Source organism: Pipra filicauda, unplaced genomic scaffold (genome assembly GCF_003945595.2).
Source record: "Pipra filicauda isolate LSUMZ 115617 unplaced genomic scaffold, ASM394559v2 scaffold167_size3244652_pilon, whole genome shotgun sequence".
NCBI lineage: Eukaryota > Metazoa > Chordata > Aves > Passeriformes > Pipridae > Pipra > Pipra filicauda.
Window position 1 is genome coordinate 2,551,498 of NW_024104184.1, and position 10,659 is coordinate 2,562,156.

The following is a 10,659-nucleotide window of genomic DNA, read 5'->3' on the forward strand; positions in this document are numbered from 1 at the left end:
GGAATTCATATCTCATTAAGTTAAGGATGAGATTAAAGATAAGCATTAAAGTGAAAATTTCTTTTAATGTTTTTTAAAACATACAGTTGCAGCCTCCATAGTATGTATCAGAGTACACTACACCAACTACCAAATAATAAATCCTTGTGACCTCCCTTCCCCCCACTCAAACATATTTATAGTGGTGATACTAAAAGGTTCATATTTCATTTAGGAAAAAAATTAGAGCTTATGAACTGCACCTTCTCTCAACATTTGGATGTGTATTACCACATACACAATTTATACAGCAATACGCAAAATAAACTGAAGAAAAAACGTAATGGTAAGATTACATGGTAAAAGAAATTTCGCTTCTTAATAAAGTAACAGGTTATAATCCGGCATGCATTATTCCTTTAAGTATTAAGTTCATTTTGCATCCTCACACTAGGAATACATGCAATTACTACACTGATGTCCAGCGAAGGTGTTTCCTGGAAGGTGAACATGACGTTCACAAATGTGCTTCCACAAAGAATTTAGCTTAGTGATCTTAATCCACTACTTGTGTTGATAAATATTACTGATTTTGTGTCGTTAACAGGACGGACAGACGTACAGTGTCTATCACAAACGCAGGGGCTTTTCCAAATTATTAAACTGACATACATATTAACCTTACAGCAACATATACACACCCCTCGAAGGAGCTGCTTGAGTCTGTTGCCTCTTTCCACCCCCCTTCTCCCCGAACAGAGTGGTCTCGTTCACTTGCCTTTCACACACATAACCAATAACATTAATCAGCTGGAACACAGCATTTTTAAATCGTAGTAAAGTCAAGAGATGTTTTGTACGTTATTTGAAGGGAACAGCCTTTTCATTTAAACATAGTAAGACTCTAATATGCTGCAGACAAACGCACTGCATGGGGTGTGGAGGACCCGAGCTGATTAGATTACCACAACATCAGCCTGAGGCCGCCATTTTTAGAATCTCTAAAGGACAAAAGAGGGAAATTAAAAAATTTGCTCCACATTTTTTTAAAAGTAACTTTAAAAGTATAGTGACGATTATCAATTAATCATGCATTGTAACTGAAGCCATGCATATCTCTTTCTTTTCGCCGATCTGAGCCCTGAGTAACAAAAACGCTTCATTATTATTCTTTTAAGGTAGTGTAAATAAACAGATTAAAACATTCCTAAATCTAGATGCAGCACTGAACTTCTGCTTTTTACGACACGTAGTATGTACCATTTCAGGGGACCTCAGGGCTTTCAAGCACCGCACATTCCCTAATGGCCGAGTATAGGGGAATACAAGACCTTTATAATCAGGCTATATTATGTTTCTCTACCCTATTTAGTACTACACAGTGAACCGTTTGTTTTTCCTCCCCCATGTCTGCAGCAATAGGGCCTAACCCACCAATACTTATCGCTTCAAGAGAGAGACTGAAATATGCCACCCAGGGAACACGAACACCGGCTGCAGAAACTAAAGCAAGAAAGGGATGCACCAGTGTAACTACTTACAGCCTGGGGAAAGGGGGTGGGGAGAATGATCCCCTTTTAAATTGGCACAGAAACTCCTGGGGACTGCTCTCCGTTTGTCCAGGTTACACCTCGAAGCGGAGATATTAACAGGGAGGGAGGCAGGGAGGCGGGGGTGTGGAAGGCAGAGAGATTAGGCCTATAACGAGCCATTTTAGTACCACAAAGCAAAAATATACAGGATGGAGGAAAAGAATAGGCTTCCCCAAGCTTCGTAAAACTCAATACGCAGTCCCAATAAGGCACAAACCCGTTCTGAAATCCGCCAGCCCAAGGAAGCCCATGTTGTCACATAATAGCTCCTTCTGGCTCATTTTCCAAGCATAATGCATAAATCTGGCGTAACTGCCAAAAAATTCTCTTCAGCTCCTCCAGTTACAGTAACCCGCCATATTCACAAGATATAGCGACAGCCTGCCATTTTTTAACCAAACCCCCACAAAAGGAAAAGCAAATTCAAGGCAACTTAAACAGAAATTAAACGCATTTCATGGTGGGAAGGAGTTATACTCGCACCGAGGGTAATGAGACGTTCCCGTCGCATTTCATTCCCTTTCTGCCACCCCCCCCTCCCCCAAAGCACCCACAGCAGAATATGCTGATAATAACCAAAGACTCACCTGTAATGGTCACAGGCCAGGCAGCAGGACCCCTCAGCTGAGCCCCTTCTCTATCCCAACCAAAACAATGCAACAGCCCCACTGCGGATATCCCTACCCTAGACAGGACTCAGCCCTCAGCAGGTTCTAGTAAAAGAAAGAAAACGGAAAGAGGAGACCCCCCCTCCCCCCAAACCTAGCTCAGTGCGCAGAACCCTACAGGGACCAGCTCAGAGGCGCCCTTGCCCTGGGACCTGTGTACAAACCCCTCTGCTGCCGCCGCTGCTCCCGTGCCTCCCTCCCTCCAGCCTCCTACGCTCCCTTCTATGTCACTGCCTCTCTCTGGGAAAATGGCGTCCGCTCTCCCCTCCCTCCCCCTGCACGGGGCTCACCCGCCCCGCCTGACAGGGGCAGGGTTACCAAGGCGAAGCCAAACAGCCGCCATTTTACTTACGGGCCCGGAGCGCAGTCCGCGCCCGCCGAGCCCTCAGTGTCCATTTTACAACACGGCTGAACAGCTCGGGGGGTCTGGGCGCGGCCGCGGCACCAGACTGCGGCAGGGGCTGGGCAGGGGGGCCGTGAGGAGGGAAGTAGGGCAGCGGAGGAGGGGTGGCTGCAGCGGGGGCTGGCGCCGGGGGCGATCCGCAGCCCCGGCGGCGCAGCCCGCGCGGGAGGGGCGGGGGCTCCTTCGCGGCCTGTTGTGGGGCCGAGCGCGGGCGGGAGCGAGGATGTCTGAGTCAGAGCTGCATCCTCCGATGAACGAATGCCAAAACTCCCTCGTCGGCCGCTCTCCCCCACCCCGACCTCCGGCTTCTTCCTCACGACCGTCGATGCTCTCGGCATGCATGTTCTTTGTGAACCTTAGACTGAGCACATTTTCGCCACAAGCTGCGCGAAAAGCCGGACAGACCCGCCGGATCTCACACACGCAGAGGAACTTACTGAGGGGCGGGGAAGAGGGGGGCGAGCAAAGAGCGGGAGCTTTGGCCGAGACCCGCTCAGGAGGTTTTGACTGAATCTCTCAGTAAGACACTCGAGGCTGAGAATCTTCCCCGAAGCGTTTAGGACTCATATATAAGGCAAGTGGGAGAGAGCTTCTTTCCTTAAAGCAAGTGGGACAGCACAACGCGTTTAGCGGGGAACGAGACGAACAGCGAACGAGCCTCGTTTGCCCTTGAGGGAACGGCGCTCAGGAGCAGGAATAGCGTGCTTCCATCCGGACCAGCGGCGCTGGCAAAGCCAGGAGCTCGCTCAGCGTTTCGGGGCAGATGCAGCTTTTGCCATTTATACCAAGCCCTTCTTCCTGCCACCATATCTCCTCCCAGGTCCATGCTCTGCCCGCACACCGCCCTGTCTCCCCTGCCCGACTTCAGCCCCTCCAGCGATACGGCTGATTGAGGGAGGGGAGGCGGCGGCTGGGGTTTCATTCGACGCCCACCAGGGGCTGAGCGAGCCTCCTTCAGTGCGCAAACTCGGGGCACCAGATAAAAGCTGGGCTGGCAGCTCTTACCCTGCCTCGATGGAGCCGCAACATTCGGGTGACTGGAGAAGCAGTTAGCAGCAGCGCCATAGACTAGCGTCCCCCCACACCTTGAGCACAGAGAGTTTGGGGCTCTAAACAGCTGCTGCTGCGGCAGGAGGGAGCCGAGGTGAAGGGATCTGCTAGCTGGTTGGACGCAGAGGAGGCGGCTGTAATGGGGCATTAAGTCTAAGGGAGGAGGGGGGGCGATTAAACGTCTTGTGATCATGGCGGAGTCTATGGGTATTTTTTCCTGTCTAACTCTTCTGTGCGTGTGTCTCTTGTTTCTTTCTCTCTCTCTCTCTCTCTCCTTAGGGCGCTTGGCTGGGGCTGCTCGCTCGGGTTCTGCCTGTTGTTGCGCGAAATGGCGGCTGGCGTCTTGGTGGGTTTGGTTGTCGGTTTTTTGTGTAGGGTTGCCTTTTTTTTTTTTCCTCCTCTTCCCCTCCTCTTCCCCTCCCCGCACTTGTGCCTTGGCTGCGGCTCCGCAGCGAACCGCGGCGGAGCTCGAGTCAGGAGGGGGGCGGGAGCGGCGCGGCAGCCAATGGCCGGGCCGGCTGGGGTGGCCCGGCGCGCCCTGATTGGCTGGCGCTGACATCATCCTGCAGCAGGGGCAGCCGCAGCTGGGCAGGGTCGGGAGCTGCCGGGGGAGGCAAAGGGAGAAAACGGGCGCCATGATCCCAGCGCCAGGGAGGAACTCCGCGGGCAAGGCGTCCGCGAAGAGCTGGTGGAAAAGGAAAGGAGAACCAGGCCTGGGCTTCTTCCCAAACAGTGCTGGGGCTGTGCGGAGAGGAGCGGGGGAAGAGCGAGAGGGGAGCAACTCGTGTCTGCCTTTGTAACTGCGTCAGTACAAGATGGCGCAGGGTGTCCCTGGAGAGGGAAGGGAGTTGCACGTCCGCCGGAGGTCATGTGACCGCGTTGCATTCCTGTGGGGTTTGGCTGCGGACCAAGCTGGCTTAGGCGGCGGCGGTTGCCCGGGACAGCCCGGGCTTCCCCCCCTCCTCCCGCACCACGCCGTCGGTCCCGCGCTGGTTCCCTTCCCCCATCAGCCTTGTGCACGAGGGTGTAGCTGCTACCGAGGAAGGTTCTCGCTTCTCTCCTTACTCTCCACCCACCTCCAGGGTGTAGCTGCTCTCGGGGGAAGCTTTCCATTCCGCCCCCTCTCTGCGCAAGGCTTTACCCACCGCCAGGGAAAGTTCCCCCTGGGCGCCTGCTGGCTCCGCCCGAGCGTGGGAGCCGGGTGCGCTCACGGTGGTGCCCGCCCGGTGCGAGGGCACTCTGCTCCCGGTTAGGCTCCCGGGGTCACGGAGTGGTTCCTACCGAAACAGTCGGTTTAAGCGATGTTTAAATGACCTCATTAAAGCCGCTGAGGAAAACGCACAGGCTATGCGGAGTTGTTCTTCTGACGAGGAGGTCGTGGCTGCTCCATTGTTGCTCTGCTGGGAGTACTGGGCGGGGGGGCCAAGGGAGAATCTGCGAGGTGTTCATGACTTTATTCTGTTTGAACAGGAAAAGTGGATCGCTGTTCTTTTATTTGTGTGTTGTTGGATCCTGTTGTAGGGTGTTGAGCAGCTTTTCTGTGGGGCGATGTGTGTATTCCGAAGTCAGGTCACAGGGGCCTGTTTCTATAACACAGGAATTGATGTATATACTTAGTGCAGATGAAAACTGTGGTTTGCGAATATTGTGAGGACTCCCCATGTTGTATTTTCTGAGGTTCACAGGCAAATGAACTCGTTACACAGGTCTGGGTAGGCTTGGAAGATTGGCAAATATATTTTCTGGGTCTTCTATTTTTTAAATATTTTGATGCAGGGGAAGTGAAAAATGTATGTTTACCAATCCTAATGCTTTTCTTTAAGGAATGCAAATCTTACTGTTTGGGTGAGGTTCTTGAGCTTTCAAAGCTGTACAGTGCCAGTTCCCATGTCTTGTTCTTGTATGCCACGGTGTAAATTTAGCCACTGCATCTAACCCAATGAACAAATTAACAGTTAAAATTGCTGATGCTTTAAGGGTGGAGGTTTATTCTATTTAAAAATGTTTCACTTTTTCTGTTAGTTTGTCCCCAGATAGATAAGATTTTTTTTTCTTTTTACTTTCCCAGTAGTAAGCTGGTAGGGGACAAAGCTTGAATATTTCGTGAATGGTATTTGAGAACTACTGGAATGAAAGTAACAGTGTATGAGTAATATAGAAGATTCCTGTATAATAGGTGGTCCTTAATATGTGTTACATAAGTAGTATGGTGAGGTGGAGTCCAGTTACATAAGAACTGACTGGGGCCTTGGGAGTTACTCTAACCAGTCCATATTGGTTGCATATACAGCCTGCAGGGCATCCCTATGTTGTGGGAGGAGGGGTAGAAAAACAGGATTGGAAGCATCTAATAGCACTACATTTTTCCTTTGTAGGTTATATAGAGGATACCAGGAAAGAAAGAGAGAAGGCAGTAATTAAGAATGACATAGTGTGAAGCTTTCAAAAGTCCGGAGTCTCATTTGAGTTTACCTTTTAGGACATAAGCTCAGTTTCAGCAGCTCCCCTTTTTTTGAGTGTCTGAAGGTGGCTGTCAGCTGAGCATTGTGCCAACCTAGTTCTGTGCATACTAGTATAAAGAACAGGATTCTTGAGTCCTAGAGGTTGTGGGCTTTCTTTTTTTTTTTTTTTTTGAGGGGGGAAAGGTGGCTTCCCGGAAATGGTGTTAGGAGGAGGCAGTTGGTTTGTTGACCACTGGATTACTGATTCTTCTTGTGTAGTCATAGTATGACACAAGGAAAATACTTTGTAATGGAAGCTTCCAGAGGGGCTTTCAGTGTACAATGACTCGTTTAATACAGAACAGATTTATGTGTGAATACTCTTTGCAGATGTGTTAAAGGAAGAGCATTAATTTGAACTAAAAGATGAGGAAAACCTCCATATTTTTATTAGTACTTACGTTTAGGCTTGTGTTCTATAATTATGAAACAGGGAGTAATTGCCTACCTCACTGTAAGAGACTTGTTTGAATGCTTATGTTATAGAATACCTGGGAATGAAAAACTTAAAAATGGCACCTAGAGTTTTAATTCTTAAAGCAGCCTTTTAGGTAGCTCACTTTTGTATCAGATTTTGCTTGGAAACCAAGAAATGCACTACTTTGAGAGTTCTCTGTAACTGGCAGCTTATTGCCGCAGTACTTGAACAGAGGTGTGGCTGTGCTTTCATGAAGCTATAGAAATGAAGACAAGTTTTAATGAGGTGGTAATAATTTCTTGTTTGTTTTTAGGTGTTTTTATTAGCTGTTCACAGGGAAGCAGTATTAGTTATCTTGAAAGAAACAGTAGCTCCAGCAGTGTTGCAGTGCAGTCTCAAAACAACGTCTGATGTATTCTGAACTACTTCTGCCGAGGGCGATGAGTAAAAACCAAATGCGCATACTTCTCTGAGACGGAAACCTTAGGGGAGGGGATTTGCCCAAAGGCCAGTCTGATGCAAGCTGTGTGTTAATCTGGAAGGAAAGGGGAGGGAAAAGAGCTGTAGGAGGGGGAGACTGGGTAAAAACGGGCACGTAAGTTTACATTTTATGGTCACAGCTTACCAGGGAGAGTAACAATTTCTACTGAACTACAATTCGCTCCTTTAATGAGGATATTTCAGTTGGCTGGACGTTATCCAGCCGTTACCCAGCAGTTAGAGTTGTGGTTCTGACTTGCCGTGGAAGCCTGTCTGTGCATGTATATGTGGTCTGAGCCTTTGCGAAGACCTGTTATTTAAACACTGTTGTTTACCTTTAGCCTACAAAGGGACTGACAGGATTTCAAGGGTATTTAGGGGAGAAAGGAGAGGGATACTAACAGTGTAATAGATCAGAGTATGCATTAATGTCATAGCTGAAACAGTTGAAGTGGTACCCATGCTGAAAGATGATCCTGCACCTTTTCTCAGCTGTTCATTCTTGCTTCTGTAAGTGGGAGGGGGGGGGGAAGTAGTAGTGAGGAATGGATCTAACATAAGCCTAATTGTAATGGATGGCTTTCTAATGTGAATGTTCATTGTGTGGATTCACAAATGCTTCCCTTTGAAAAGGAGTAGAAAGAAGCAGCTGCTGGGAAAATGGAGATGTGCAGGTTTTTATTGTTAGTGAAGTTAGGTATGCTTTTTCTCACCAAAGATACAATTATTAGGGAATTTTGACAGGCAGCTCTTAAAGGCTGGTGTAACTAGAATCACTGCTTAAAGGGGTCGAGCATGATTCTAGATTGACCTGCAGTTGTAGGTGGCAAGACCACTTTAGACTGACTGAAATTGTAGCCTACAAAAGTGAAATGTTACTACTTTTGAACTGTAGCCTAGTTAAGTTCAGCTTATTTTGTTGGAACAGGGTAAAACTTGAAATAGGCTTGCTTCTTCCAGAAGTGGCTGGTAGCCTAATAGCTGGGGTATTCAATGAAGAATTGTTCCTACAGGATGAGTTCCGAGCTAGTTATAAAATGTTATAAGCTAGTTATACTTGTGGGTCACAGTGGTCACTAGTCAAATGAATTTGCATTATTTGCATGTAGTAAAGGAGGTCTTAGTGACTGACAACTGATCAGTTTATCCACCTGGGTATGGAAAGACTGTGTTCAACACTCGAACAGCAGCACGACAGGAACTTCCTTTGCACACCACTTCAGGCTTTGTGTTACAATGAGCCCTTCTGAAAAAGTTGTGACTGGTAAGGTTTTTCTTTAGGAGGAAAACAGGTTATTGGCTGGTCCTACAATTCTTAACAGTTGAGTTCCTCACTTAAAGGAGCAACTTTAAAGCTGTTGTGTGGCCTCCTAATCCTGGGATTAGTGGGAATTTGCACCAGGTTCAGCTCATTGCTATGACCTTTGGGTAGTGAAGTGGGGCAGTGGTTTGTTTTCTCCTTCTAGCCTGACCTTGTTATTTGAAGTAGTCTTTCTGATGAACTTCTGGTTGCTTTGGAGGGCAGTACTAAGCTCCGTGTAGTTCCTTTCATAAGTGAGATAGTGCTCAGACCCAATTATAATGCAGCGCAAGCCCTATCAGTAACAATTTGATGAAGATGCTGAAAATAACCAGTGGTTCCTGAGTAATATAAGATTTTTGAGGATCTCTAGGAAGAAAATGGGGGAAAATACTGCCATTTTTGGAGACTTGGGCTGTGCTAGAGTTGGGAAGTTACTGAATTGTGGGCTCCAGCACCCCAGAAGTGCAGCTGAACGTGCTCCTGTCACAGGTGTTTGTGTTCCTTGTAAGCTTAGAAACTAAGCAAATCTTAGCTGCTATATTTGTGTGCTTATTAAGTGTTGCATAAAAGAGGTCCCTTATCTCTACTGAAGATTCTTGTTGTGACTGCTCTGTTTGCAAGCTTGTTAATATTGCATGGTCATGCAGTGGATATTACTCAAAAGTAGAAACGCAGCTTGATTGCAGCAGTATATTGTGTCTCTTCAAAGGTTTAGCTTTTGAGGACTGCTGTAGTCCTACTCGGTGTGGTCTGTTAGGGCTCAGAGAGTTTCAGAAGTACTCAACAGGATGAGAGAGCTGGGGTTTTTGAACATGGAGAAGGCTCTTGAGGAGACCACATTGCAGCCTTCCTGTATTTAAAGGAGGCTTAGGAAAAATAGAGTGACTTTTTGCATGGGCAGATAGTGACAGGACAAGGGGAAATGCATTTAAACTAAAAGATGAGATACTTAGATTGGATGTTAGGAAGAGAGTCTTAGAGGGTTGTGAGGCACTGGAATAGGTTGTCTGAAGAAGTTGTGGATACCCCATCCCTGAAAGTGCTTAAGGGAAAGTTGGATGGGGCCCTGAACAAGCTGGTCTAGCGGAAGATGTCCCTGCCCATGGCAGGAGTGTAGGAACTATGATCTTGAAGTTCCCTTCCAACCCAAACCATTCTATGATGTCTGACAGCAGAATGGTGCACTCAGAATGGGTAGCTTTCTGACATTGAGTACTACTGGCTATAATAATGGATTTGTTTCCAGCAGACTTCAGTAGATTGGCAACTAATAAAGTTTTGTATTGGTGGAGTTTGATTCTTAGTATCTTGTCTAAAGAAAGCAGTATCTGTCTTTCATCCAGTTGGTTGTCATGTGTATGGATCTTTGATAGCTGCTTGATCCAATCTTAGTACAACTGCTATAGATGAACCAAATATGAGTCCAAAACTACCTTATGTGGCAGATATGGGATGTCGGAACTAGTAGGGAGGGCACAAGAAAAGCTGAAGAGCTAGCTGGGAAACAAGCATTAACATCCAGTTCTTGTGCTAAACTCCCTCCTCCCATATTCCTGCCTTTACTTAGCAGGTTAGAGGACTGTCAAATTTTGGTGAAATAAGGCAAAAAAATTGGAGATGTAGGACTGTACCTCTTTATTAGTGCAGACAAAGCAATCCCTTGAAAAGACTGAGACTATAGCTGGTCATGATACTGAGATAGGAGTTGAATCTGTAGCCTAAGAGATCTTTTACCAGCTTTATTCTGGGGTAAGTGCTCAACTGTGCTGCTTTTGGTTGTGCTGCTTTGTTTTGGGTCACAGTGTTTGTGGCCCGGTGTTGTCAGGCTGATGATAGATTGTGCAATGTGGTCTTATCTGCTGAGCCAGGGTAAGCTGTCTCAAATTCCATCCAGAACAACTATGGGCCTTCTAATTAGAGAATTTTATAGGAACGTGTTACTAAATGTCATTGTCACAAATATCACAAATATGATTTGGAAGACTAGTCTTCATAAAGTGAAACTATTTCTTTTATCAGAGTGGTGCTACACTTTGAATTCATCTCCAAAGCTGTGCTCCATTACCCCACCATACGTGTGCTGGAACAAGCTCATAAGCTTATAAAGGCATGCTGGGCAGTTGTCAGATCCTATTTTTAAACTGTTTCTGAGAAACACTTCTGTCTCCTATCTCTGCGTGGTCATAGGAAAGGCTATACTTCATGCAGGAGCCACAATGTCTGGGCTCAGCTAACAATAATTTTTGAACTTGAGTATGTCCTCTT

At 47.1% G+C, this 10,659-nt stretch overlaps 1 protein-coding gene and 1 long non-coding RNA gene across 9 annotated transcripts in view; one reads left to right on the top strand and one right to left on the bottom strand.

The window, feature by feature from the left end:
- The window catches only part of KMT2E (lysine methyltransferase 2E (inactive)), a 63,065-nt gene extending 60,308 nt beyond the window's left edge, over positions 1-2,757 (bottom strand). For 4 of the 8 annotated variants that reach the window (XM_027751798.2, XM_039379444.1, XM_027751799.2 and 1 more), the window contains exon 1: positions 2,159-2,757. The gene's annotated coding sequence lies outside the window, so the exon portion shown is untranslated. The remainder of the gene's footprint in view (positions 1-2,158) is intronic. The other 4 variants (XM_039379446.1, XM_039379445.1, XM_039379447.1 and 1 more) reach the window with 3 other exon arrangements.
- LOC120322903 lies at positions 2,752-5,033 on the top strand. The gene is made up of 3 exons (XR_005562857.1): positions 2,752-3,786; positions 3,972-4,038; positions 4,262-5,033. It is a non-coding gene; the product is annotated as an uncharacterized LOC120322903 (long non-coding RNA).
- The last annotated feature ends 5,626 nt before the right edge of the window (positions 5,034-10,659 follow it).